The following is a 12,865-nucleotide window of genomic DNA, read 5'->3' as shown; positions in this document are numbered from 1 at the left end:
AAATTACAGAACTTCCCAAATCTTACCTGAAATTCCTCAGGTTATACAGGTGTTAATTAAATTAACCCCTTTGACTTCTGCAGTGCTCTGGGAGTATATGCTTAGCTACAAACACATTAGGTAGGATTCCAAGTCTTTTTTAGAGCTACTGTCTTGCAGTAAAGTCCTTGTTGCTGTAAATATCTTGCATTTTCACACCTAGATGTGATTTTGAGTGAAGTGGTTCAGCTATGCCTCACAGAAACACCAAGATACTAACATGCGTGCCTTGGACCTCTGTAAGGTTCAGCAAATGATGCCCCATCCATTCTTTTCTTCACTCTTTATTTCTACAGTGCCCTCCAGTGCACTCCTCTTCAACCCTTGCCTTGAGTCTACCAACTCAACTTTATGTCCTCCACTCCTGCTTGAACTGCTGCTCTCTTCACATGCAATGAAGTTAACACTTTCCCATTTAAGTGGGATAATTTTACACCCTCGTTGCTCTCCCATTTCTCCTTTTACCTCTCACCTATCCAAAAGATCGTTTTCAAATGCTACGTGTGAGCTTTTCCTCATTTCAAGCTCTGATCAGCTTGAAATCCATCTGAAGCACTTTACTCAAAACAGCTCTCAGAAAATCCCTAACGATCTGTTTCCAACCCGAGCTCAAAGCCAATGCTCCTCTGACCCCCTTTGACACTGCTACCTGCTTGCTACGTCGAAGGGCCTTTTTCTCCGTTTCCACTACCTTGACGACAAATGCCTATTTACAGCAGCCAAAACATTTTAATACTTCCTCGATGCTCCCCATGGGACACCTGCGGTCCCCAGCAGAAGAAGGGTTTTGGTAGAGGCAGTGAGGAGCCTCGGAAGGGCTCCAAACCCGGGTGACTTAACTGCCGCCTTTCCCCCAAGCCTCCCTCACGGAGAGGCCGGGTAAGGACGAGGAAGCAGGGCCTGGCCGACACTAACGCCAGGAAGCCGACGGCCCCGGGCGCCAGGGACCCAGCAGCCACCGCCCTCCTGCCTCGGGGGCTGCGCTGGCGGCGGCGGCGGCGGCGGCAGCAGCTCCGCCCCGCTGCGGGGCTGGCAGAGGCGGCTCCGCTCGGCGCCGTGACGCCGCCGGCGCCGGAACACCTGGAGGGGTGGTGGCGGTGCCTCCAGCTCGGCCCTGCCCTCCCGTTCGCAGCGGGCAAGGTGAGTGCGGGAAGGGGGATCGCTGGACTCCATACGGCATCCTGGCGGGGAAAACGGGCTGCGCCACCACCTGCTGCGGCCGGTGTCGGGCAACCGTGGGTGGGCGCCGCCTCCCCCGCGGACGGTACTCCCGTGTCTTGCGGGGACGGAGGCGGTGCGGCGGTCGGGCCTGAGGCGCTGGTGCCCGTCAGGGCTCGGCGGTGGGTGTAGCCGGAGCTGGACGTGTCCAGGGCTGAAATTTCCGAGGCACAAGATGGCATCTGCCCCTCTTTTTTGCCTTGCGTCCCTCCCTCCCGCCGTGCGGTTATCTCGCCATGATTATTGCATTTATCCGTTTCTGCCTCCCGTACATCCTCTCTGGCGCCGTGCCCGCTGGAAGCGGGGAGGTTGGAGAGGAAAACGGCCGCCTCTCCTCAGCGGTTTCCGGCTCGGCTCCGGGATGAAGCGCAGGTTGTCCGGCTCCGGCGGTGGGCCGTTCGCCAGGGCGCGGCCCTCGTTTGTACCTGAGGGCTTCGGGCCGGCCGATGAGAGGGGCGGCAGGGTGCCTGTGGTAATGTCATGTCAGTTACCAACGCAGGCATCGAAGCGTTAGTAGCTGATGGAATGGGTGTTAAACCCCCCCAAACTTCCCGTTTAAAGGTTATATTTGTTTGAAAGGCTGATTTTAGTATTTGGATTTGTTCTGCATTCGTCCACCTGGTACATGAATGTTTTTTCCTGTAGTCGTTTAGAAGAAGAAATACCAAAAATTACTTGAAACATCAGGTCGGTTTTTAGTAACAGAAAAGGATGAAGGGCACTGTGTTCTGCTAATTATCGGTATCACTGTGTATATGCTCAGCCCCAAATGTAAATAAGTCTCTTGTTCATGCTGTTTTACTTAGTGCTGATAGCTTCAAGGTCCTGCATGGACCCTCTAAAAGTAGTAATTTAGGTTTACTTTAGTTCAAATGTGTAAATGTGAAACTGAATCGGGTAATCTTGAGGGTACATCCTTTAACCTTCTACCCTGAAGTTACATTGTGTAGATATTTTGGAAGCTTCGCATTAAGTTGTTCTTTTGTTTTGTTGTTTGTAATATTTTGTCCCTGCCTGTAAGCCTTGCTTTAAACCAAGGTGACCTTTTATTTCCAGGAAGCACCTGTTTGTTGGGTTTATGTTTGGGTTTTTGTTTGTTTGTTTGGGGTTTTTTCTCTGGTTTTTTTTTTTTGTTGTTAGTTTTTGTTTGCATTTTTTTGCCTTTATTTTGTTTTGTTTGCTTGTTTCCCCATGTTTCTTTCTGTTATCTTCTTTGTTTCTGGATGGATGTTATTTAATTTGGGTCAGAAAGCAGCTATGGCTCTTGTTCCAGAGCAGACTTCTTGGAAATAAACTAGTCTCATGTTTTGCTCTAGCAAGGCTGTTGTTGCAAGGGAAAAACTGAGTTTGATCACTTTTCAAAATTGTTGGGCAGAGAAAAATGGAGCGCTGGGTTTTGGAGTCTTCAGTGCTGTCTGCATTTGGTTGTGGTCTTTCATCTGTTTTTTCTGGTAATCCATTCTTTTCCCACTTTGTCTATCCAGGCTTCCTGAGGAATGAGTGGAAATGCCACTTAACAGTGCTATCTGCCTGGCACTGGTCTAGGAGTCACAGTTCTTACTGGTACTTAGCATGAAGTCCAGGAACACCTCATTTAGACATTTTATTTTTTTTATACTGCTGTTTGAATAGGGTAGCCTATTGGTTTACACTGAGTAACTTAATAATTTAAGATGTATGTTAATAGCACTAAAGAAGGAATTTAGCATGAAGCCACAGAGATCATCTTTTGAGTAGTAAACTGTCATAACTGGTAAAACCAGTCACATTTTTCCCAGCTCTACTGGAAGATGATGTGGCACTTAAATGCTGCCAAACCTTGATCTGAGTTTATAAAGTTGTTTATACTGTCACAACTTCATAGGTGAAACATTATTATCTCCAGAAAGTTCAAACCCTCTACTCAAAAAGAGTTAGATGTTGGTATTCTTCTAGAATAAAATTAGCCTTCTTCTTAATTGTGAAAGAATTGAGTGCCTTTTGTATTATGTCAATTTCTTCCCCTGTGTTTGTGGGAACTGAGATTCAAATATGCAGGTTACTGAACATTTGCAGGTTCAAGAAGACCAGTTATGGCTGAATGGAAGGAAAGGCTTCTTTTACCATTTTTTGTTCCCTTTCTCTCTCTCCCCTCCTCCCCTGCCCCGATTATATTATTGGGGTGTGGAGGCAAAGTAAAATTCTTGTTGAACCCTACTACAGGGTCTTTTCCCCCTTAGTAGAGTTTCAAGCCCACCCATCTTGCTGGTTCTCTGTTATCTATGCTCTACAGGGCTGCAAAATTGTTCTGATGAATTCCCAAGTAACCTTTTTCTGGAAGAAATGAATAATAACAGCTCTTTTCACTCTTCAACTAGTGTTGAAAGCTGTTGGTATGAGTTGGCAGAAAAAAATGTGCTAACATCTCAGCTAAACTAGAAGTCGAGAAATGTCCTCAAAGTCTCTTTTAATACTTTTTGAAAAATCTCCTCCAACAGTGTTGCTCTGAAGGAGCTGATTCTTGATTTTTTGCACTTCTCAAGCATAAAGTCATTCTAAAGACAAAATTATGACGTGATGCAGAAGCATTAAAAATACAAAAGCCAGGAGAGTGAAGAATGTTAAGTAAAGAACCAGGCAATCAAGAACAATAGAAACAGATGACCTTTTAGGAGTTGCTAGTAGTAATAACATCAGAGTAGTTTTTCCTGTGGCTATAATTAACCATGGCAAACCCAGGGGCATTTTGACCAGTTACACAATTGCTTATGTCAGCCTTGGGAGCTGTCTGTTCTGGGCTGCTGAAACAGTACTCTGGTCCATCTTGCATCACTTTATAGGGATCACTGCCGCTCTAGAGACAGTCGGCAGGTGTGCCAGGATCTGAGAACAGTAATGCAACAGTTGAGTGGCCTGTGCAGCTATCAAGAATATACAGTCTATATTGATCATGGTGTTTACTCAAAGAGTGGTGAAAGAACATCACCCTATATTGTTGTTGCTGGGTATGCTAAAACTGTTTTGTTAATCTGATCTCTTATCCATGGATATAAAATGATCTCCTGAGGCAATCTAGTGAAAATTCTTTTCCTCTCTTCCTTCCCCCTGCATTGTCCACCTCAGGGTATAATGGCATTGCTTCCCAGCTACTGCATGGATAAAAAGGGAGGAGGGAGGCAGAAACTTGAGTGTTGACTGTGTCAGCAGATAGGGTATCTAAATAAGAGAGCCATTAGTTTGAACTTCTAAAACCATATTTGTTCATACATGTGAAAAGAGTTTTGTGATTCTTTTTCATACATCCACTGCTTTTCTCACGGGTTCTACAAATGGAAGGATTCCTAAGATTAAGGCTCTAGACTGATTATAGGTAGAATGTGTCACAAAGCCCATTTTCATATTGTCTTTTATAACTTATGCACAACAGGTGTTCCATATGGCATTTTCTTTAGTTGTTTTCAGCTACTAAGTTTAAAAATACAGTTTTTTAAACTAAGAGAACAAATGTGTGTTACAAAACAATTTGATAGTCATTTCAGAGATATGAAACAAGTCTGCATATAGAATGAGATTAAATGCCGGCTTGCATATATCCCCAGCTTTGCTCATTTGTAGAGTGAGGCTGGACCTGCCACTCAACGACTTACTGTTCAATAAAACTCACAGTACTCTACGGTACTTACCTGGTTCTTTCCAAAGGACAGTCACTTAGTGTCTTCCACAAACATAAGAGGAATGCTAGGAGTCAAGTAAAAGATGCTATGTGAGGGCAAAAACTGATACTATATGCTGTTTGTATATTATTTCACAATAATCAGCTGAAAAATCAGTATAACCTGAAAAAGGAATTTAAAAATAATTTTATGTATAATTAAATGTCTGTGTCTTTATGTAAATGATGAAGTGCACGCAAATTAACTTACCTAGAAAAGGCTATTGTTTGCTCATCAATCTTCTGACAATGAGCCTACCAGCATTTGTTTGAAATATTTTGTTCTGAGAATACATGTAGTGTGTAGTGACTGCATGTGCCAGTCTTATCAGAGGTTTTGTGATAAACTGCTGGGTTTAGGAATTTGTTATTCAACTTTTTTAAAAACAAACAAACAAACCAACTCAGCTTCAAGTGTTATTCTAATACATGTTATGCTCTAGGAAGGAGATCGCTTGTGCCTGTTAAGTTTGACTTGATAGTCTTTGGAATAATATGACGGACATAGAGCACTGAATAGGCACAAAATTGTTTTTTAAACAGGTATATTAATGGTTGACTTGGTCTTTTCACTTTGTGGAAGCAAAACCAAGTTTTTAAAAAAAATGGTGACATTGTGCCAAATATTTTTTTTTTTTTTTGTGTTGGTTAAAACTTACCTCTAACCACTTGAGTGCTGAAAATTAGTGCGTTTTGGATTAAGTTCTAGGTATAAGTGAGCAATAAATTTCCAATATACAAATTTTCTCTGTTTATCTGCTACTGTCTTCTATTAACTTGTATGTATCAGAGTTGGCAATAGAAAAATAAAAGACTAAATAACAGCATAAGAAACAAGGCCCTGAATATCATTCTCTGTTTAGACTACACCAGGAAATTAAGCAGAATAATTTCCTATGTTAATTGTGTATTCTGAAACATTAGAAGAATGATAATTAGTTTTGGAATGAAGTACTCTTAACAGTACTCTTTTCAGGAGCTCTTCATCGCCTGCCCTGCAAGGAGAGTATGAAGGGTCAGTGTAAAATTCAGTGAAAGGCTGTTCATTGTATACTTAATGTCAGTAGCAGTAGTACTGATTTTGTTGGATACACTGTTTGCAGACAGGTGTCCAGGTAGCCCTGTAAAATGACAAAAGAAGATCCAAAACATCCAGATTTTTGCATGCCTTGTTCATGGTTTCTAACCATGCAAGTCTTTAATCACACAGCCATAGTCATTTAAGATACCTGCTCGTATTACTGTGGTTTGTTAACACAGTTTACTAGCTTGAAAAAGAAGGGGAAAGGAGTGTTAGATTAGCTCAAATTACCTCCTTGGAAAACAAAGCCCAAATTCTCTGACACTTCTATTGTTTTTGAGTAGTGGTTGGGGTTTTTCTGCATGTTGAATTTAGGTTTTAATTATTTTATTTTGTTTTATCCTTTGAAGGATCAAGACAAATGAGTAAGTGGAATGGAATAAATTATTTTTTTCTGGGATATCTCTTAAACCTTGATAGAGAGGAGAAGGAAATGGAATAAATTGTATTTACTGTAATTGTAGATAATTGGGGGTCAAACAGCATGAATTTGTTTCCTCCTCAGCACCTCCCAGGTGTATGAATGTATCAGGAGTTCCTCTGTATATAACAGATGCTGTTTTGCTCTATGCTGTTTTTAAGAACATGTGAAGTTATTTCTAGATGTCAGTTCCTGAAATAGGCTGAAAGAGTAATTCTGTTGATACAACTCCTTTTATAAGATTGTGGTATTTCTTGTCCTGAGTAGTTGTGGATAATCTGTATGATATATGCTTCTGAGGATAAGTAGCAAAGCTGTGAATTTGTTTGAGACAAAGGAACAGACCAAAAGTGGAAGGAAGTTCTGTGCAGCACTTGCTGACTAATTCTGCAAACTTTTGGAATTAATAAACAATTGCATCAGTGAGGAGGCTAACTAAATGAAAATCCTGGATTTAAAGCTCAGCATTGGGATTAGAACATCAAGGATGAGCCTCAAGAGCTTCAGAGGAAAAATTAAATCTCGTCATTTTTCGTACTGATATAACTTAAAACTCTAGATTAATTTTAGCTGAATTACAGTAGTTGCAGTTCATGTGGTTAATAGTAGGAATACTTGTAAATCTGTATATAATCTTGATGTTAAATGCCTATATAGGCCCATACTTCAATCTTCCTGCTTTTGCAATATGGATAATTCAGATCAATAGGCTGCTCTATTCACTTTTGTTTTGGAAAGGCAAAGTAGAACACAATTTGAAGATCCTGGTCTGTGTGTTTGTAGACAGACCAGAGAAAATATAACTGTGCCCTGCCTAGTCTTCATCTTGCAGTGAGACTGCTTCTTGTTCTGTAGGGCCATTTACTAGATTCAGTTTGATCACAGCTTCCAGTGAGCAGAGTGGGGGAGACAGGTTGTCAGTCAAGAGCTGTTGGAGGCACAGATGGCATTGATTCCCTCACCTAAGCACATTTTCTTCCCTTCAGAGTACTTTACATAAATTAAACTATCACTTTTAACTTCCACAGATAGAACTGCTTAAAATTCTTCTTATTTTTTGTATTTGGTACCACTGTACTATTACTGCATTCATTGTTTCTTGGAAGATGAGTCATTTTAATAAAACCATTATATTAAGTAAAACGGCTGCAATACATGATTCTGCCATATTTGAAGTTATAAGTTGCAGGGGCTTAGGGTGCAGAGAGTCTGGGGTTTGAAGAGCCAGAGAACATATTAGCTGCTTTGGAAGGACAGTAAACTGGGAGCGCAGTGCTACCAGTGAAAGTGTAGACTGTCTTTCACATTACTTTCACATAGAAGTTGCTGAATTGGGTGCTGCCTCTCATTCTGTTCCCTTTTCTTGTTACTGGATACATCTCAAAAGAACATGTTGTTCAATACTGCCTCCCTACATAACTATCCTAGGTCATCTTGGGTTGTTAAACTTGATCTGTAGATCAGCATTTATAACATTTTTGCAAACATTTCAGTTCATCTCTTGGTTCTGAGAAGTTGTGATTAGATCAACACTTTTCAGGTACAGTCTTCATAGTTGAAAAGATTCCTGTTTGCTGTCTCTGCTTCCTGCTTTGCTCTGTAAGATCTGTTAGCTAAGGTAAGAGCACAGAAGAGCAGTGTAACCAATGCTCAGTCAAGGAGAGAGATTTGAATTAGGATCTGAACTTCAGATCTTAAGATATGAACTTCACCTCACTAGATGATACTTCTTATATTTACACTTATTGGAAAAGAAAAAGTATCTGCAGGACATTGAGAATATGCAGCTCTTTGTATTCAGTTTAGCTGCTGGAGAGAAAGCGTTCATACCATGTTATAAATAATCTTCAGATACCACTTGTATAAAGTTGTTCAGATTTTGGGAAACTTGACAACTTATGATGCAAAAGTATAATATAATGAAGCTAAAAAAGAGAAGCAAGCATGTACAAATGTTGTATAGAACATGAGCTGGAAGGTAAGCCTAGGGTATGCTGGAGTTTAAATCACTCAAAACACAATGAAAGCATTTTTCTGTTGGCATAGCAGAATGTAGATAGTGTACTCAAATGGTCTTGGAGACTCTAAAGAGTCAGAGGATTTTCCATAGAAATAGAAATGCTATTTGCTAATGAGAGCATCCTCCATCAAGCTTCATTCCAGCATCACGGCTAATAAAATATCTTAGTAGGGCATGAGGCAATGCACTATGCCAGAAATATGTTCTGTGTTCATTCCAGCTATTTTGTCTTCTGGTGGAAATAATTTGTGAGTTAATAGCCTTACAACCCAGATAAGCTCTGCCACAGATGCAGAGCTCCCATAGTTGGTTGTTTGCAGGACCATTGTGGTTCCAGCACATTGTGTTAGTTGTGGCAGAGCACTGCCTGGATGCAGCTGTACAGCTTCTGAAGCCAGGCTAAATCTAGAAACAGTTGGGCCGTACTTCACTGTGTCCAGGCTGATGGGCTGTGCTGGTCGCCTCTGGAGTCAGTCTGCAAACAGGGAGGTCTGTGGGACATGATGGCTTCCTGGCAGCTTCTCAGAGAGCCTGTTGGGGATTTTCAAGGTTTCGGCAGGGGTTATGAACCCAGCTGGTTCTATGTGGGATGGATGTTCCATCACTGTGGTCCCTTGAGTTCTGGGCAGACTTGTTATGAATAGGGCCAGCTCAGATTTAATGCTGAAACTGAGGTAGTATCTGTCTGCCTCAAAAAACACTGAGAAGTACTTGGAAAATCACTGAAGCCCTGTGTGGACTTCTTCAGGATGCCTCAGATCCAGCACTGTGCAGTAGTAAATGTGGATTTGTGAACAGTCAGCTATAACAGCATGCTAGGGAAAGCAGCACTATAGAGCACCTATGTTTGCTTTCCTCCCCTATCTACAGTATCCGTGCCTTTTGTTTACCAAGATAAAGGTGGTCTGTCACGGAGATCACAAGTGTTGTGTAACTCTTCATCATCGAAGATAATAGGAACTTTCTGATACAAATGCTTTCTGACGGGGTGGTGAATGCTATTTTTATTTTATTTTTAATTGGTGTCAGTGTATTATTATTTATCAAAACTTTTTTGGATTTTTTTTTTGTTTTGGTTTGTTTTGGTTTTAAGTTTTAATAAGCTGGGAAGATAAAACAAAAAAGTTTCTTACATCACTTCCTTCTGGCAGATTAAGCTTGTTTTATATATAAAGCTGTATGACAGTATAGTTTACTTTTGCCTGCAGTTTTGGAAGAAGGTATTGTTGGACTCTAGTTAGTGTCGTATGCTTCCGTTGTAGTCAGCTTTGGCAAAGAGCAGCCCTCTTGTTACTTCTGTTTGGGACATTTATGTCTTGTTCTTTGAAAGCATAATAGAGTTCAAAACCTAAAGTAGTCAAAGGTTATGTGCTCATTCTTTGTTCACTGCAGCCTCATGGCCAGCATTTCACAAACATAGGGATTCTTTATTATGAAGTGTTCCTTTTAATTCCTAGATACTTCCACGGGCTGTTTCCAGTCCCCTTTTATTAGCATCTCTCACTTTTTGTGGCTAGACGTAGACTTTGGGATTTCTTTAAAAAAAAATCTCACTGCTTTCAGCTTTCCCAGATACTTTTAATAACTATGTAATTTGTTACATTGAACCAATATCTTAACCCTCTTTGCTTCCTGGGCTTGGAATAAACAGTGACAGCATATGATGTTAGAGAATTATGGCCCTGTTAAATGAGTGTAGGGACAATTTACATTGTACATATAGCAAAATCTGAAGAATGAAAACTGTTAAGTTTCAGCTATGAATGAAGATAAACAATATGACCAACAGGTGAAAATGTTGTAGGTAATTCTTAAGACGAAAACATCTACACATTTTTTTTCCTTGTGTGTGTGTATCTTCACACACAGATACACACACACGGTGCAGTGTTATTCTGCTGCCCATTTACACTATTTATGTGGAAAGTCTTCTGTATTAAACCAGTGGTAGCAGCAAATTTGCTGCTCTCTAGTCTCATCTTGATTTACATTATACAAATTTTCATAGAATCACTGATGTTGACCTTTGCATCCCTTGCTAGTTTCAGCCGCAGCATGGCTTTGGCTTTCCTAACTCCACCCCTGCATACTTTTGCATTCTCCTGTGTAATGTGTCTCTACCTCCATCTTCTACACGCATGAGTTTTGCATTCAAGTTCATTAAAATTAATCTATTCTGGCCTTCTGCCACAGATGCTCAACTTGCTTCCCATATAAATGGGCTGTGCATGTGCTTTGAGGAAGTTGACCTCAAAGATCACACAGTTCTGAGCTTCTCCTGAAAACCCAGTTAAGGATATGACCTATCTAGTAAGCGTGGATGTTTCTTAAAAATAAAATCCTAACATGACGAGCTAAAAGTTGATACATTTGCAGCAGAACTTGTATACAACCGTGAGAATTCCTGTGATAGTGTATCAGCTACGTACAGCTCCCTTATTATGTTTCTCTAATTTCATTCCTGATTTTAATGTCTATGTTAATATATACTGTTTCCGTTTCAGTAGGGCTTAAGTATGATGCTGAAACATGCATTACGAATTGGTTTACAGTGCTGCAAATATACAAGTGTATCTAACTTGAACTAAGGTCTGTGTGAATGTAAATTGTTAGGGTTACCATTGAGATCAGTGGGACCTAAACCAAATGCACATTTATGGTCTAAATTAACAGCTAAAAGAATGGCATAACAGTAGTGCATAACTAGGTTTTCCAGAGTGTTAATCACCGAGAAAGGTGAAACTCAGCTGAAATGGATGGGACCCAGGAACATCTATGGAAATCATAGGTGAGCACTGCAAACATTATCAAAAGTCATCTGGTTCGTTTTTGAGCAATCACAGTTCTGTTTTCTCAATGTCAGTGCTTATTAAGTTGTCTTTGTGCAAACTGAATTCTCATTTAGGACCAAAATCTACCTCTGTATTGGAAATAAAATGGACCCAGGGACTGAGCTGCTGCTTGTTCCCGCTGTTTAATTACTGCAGTCTTCCTGGCGTAGTTTTTATCTGTACCACCTAGAACTTTATAGGCCCTTTCTCTCTCCTGACGTGTTTTGGGGGACACCACATGCCAGGAGCCATTTCCAGCAGGCGGTGTAGGTAAGGCTCCACTTCTGTTTCCTTCCACCCTACTCAGCCATACAGCACTATGCCAGCAGGTCATGTAGCCTCAAACACCTCAAATGCCTTAACGCCTCACACTAGGAAGGAATGCATACCCTTATTTTCGTACCATGAAAACACTGGCCTAATAGCTCTCATACAGTCCTCATTTTGAAGTAAAAAAAACTCTCCACAAATATTATATTAAAGGCATAGGGGTGTTATATAGAACTCAGTGGAATATAACTACGAAGATCCCAGAATCAAAATATAAGGTCAAACTTTTATTTAGGGACATTGGTTTCCAGGAGAGACAGGTGGACATGTACAATGTGTGACGTCAGTGCATTAGACCTGTTCCCCACAATGGTCATTTACTCTTTGTTTCACATAATGTGTGTGTTGTTCCATCTTGATAGACTGTTCCTTGCTTCCTGTCAAACCAACCGTGCTGCTGACTGAGTCATGGGTGTGTATACAAGCTAAATCCTGTGTTCTTATCTCACTTGCACTCACCCACAGTTGACTTAAGGAGGACCAATATTAAACCAGTGAAGTCAAGCAGAATGGTGTTAGAAAAGCAGAGTTAATGTTGCCTATGCCTTATGGCTTTAGAAACTACAGCAAAGCCACGACTGATGCTGTCCATTGTGTGTGTTGCCTGACTCGGTGCTATAATGCAGATGACAAACTGAAACAGTTTTTTCTTCCTCTTTAGTTGTGTAGCTCTTGGCCTTTAAGTTTTGCTCTGAAGGCAGTTGCCAATTTTCTCGTGGTTTCTCTGGCAGTTCTTATGAGCACTTCACAAATTCGAGTTCAGGAAGATTTTCTGCTCTGATACAGTCTTGCAGAATCTCGTGGAACTTTGCCAAGAAGTTTCGCAGGTGCTGACAGCAGAGAGGTTAGAATCAGAAATCTGCGATTTGGCTCCCTTTGGCTCCAAATGGAAGTGCATGTGCTTCTCAGTTGCAGGAAGCATTCTGGTGGTTCACGTTCCCATGTTTCGGTTTCTGCAATCTGTTCCAGCCCCTTTGCCACTCCATTGCTAATCACGCTGTCTGCAAGCAGCACCATGCTAGATGCTTCCAGTGTCACGTTTCCCTGTTGCAGCCCCTTTTCCCTCTCATCCAGATGAGTGCCCAAGTTCCGTTTCAGCACTGTTACCTTCATAGCTACTTTTCCATTCCTACTTTCTCAATCAGCTTCACATCTTAGTTCAGCATGTTGGTGTGTTCATACTGTGCCTTGTCTTATCAAAGGCCACTTCTCAGCAGCACCATCTGACCAGCTT

The 12,865-nt window shown here is 41.1% G+C and overlaps 1 protein-coding gene across 4 annotated transcripts in view; it reads left to right on the top strand.

The window, feature by feature from the left end:
- Window positions 1-1,014: 1,014 nt before the first annotated feature.
- ICA1 (islet cell autoantigen 1) overlaps window positions 1,015-12,865 on the top strand; it is a 73,974-nt gene continuing 62,123 nt past the window's right edge. For 2 of the 4 annotated variants that reach the window (XM_065666208.1, XM_065666207.1), the window contains exon 1: window positions 1,096-1,179. The gene's annotated coding sequence lies outside the window, so the exon portion shown is untranslated. Of the gene's footprint in view, window positions 1,180-1,358; window positions 1,380-12,865 lie in introns of those variants that run through there. The other 2 variants (XM_065666209.1, XM_065666206.1) reach the window with 2 other exon arrangements.

Source organism: Lathamus discolor, chromosome 2 (assembly GCF_037157495.1).
Source record: "Lathamus discolor isolate bLatDis1 chromosome 2, bLatDis1.hap1, whole genome shotgun sequence".
In the NCBI taxonomy this organism is placed as follows: Eukaryota; Metazoa; Chordata; class Aves; order Psittaciformes; family Psittacidae; genus Lathamus; species Lathamus discolor.
The sequence above is the reverse complement of the archived record's forward strand: the minus strand, read 5'-3'. Positions and strand labels throughout refer to the sequence as shown.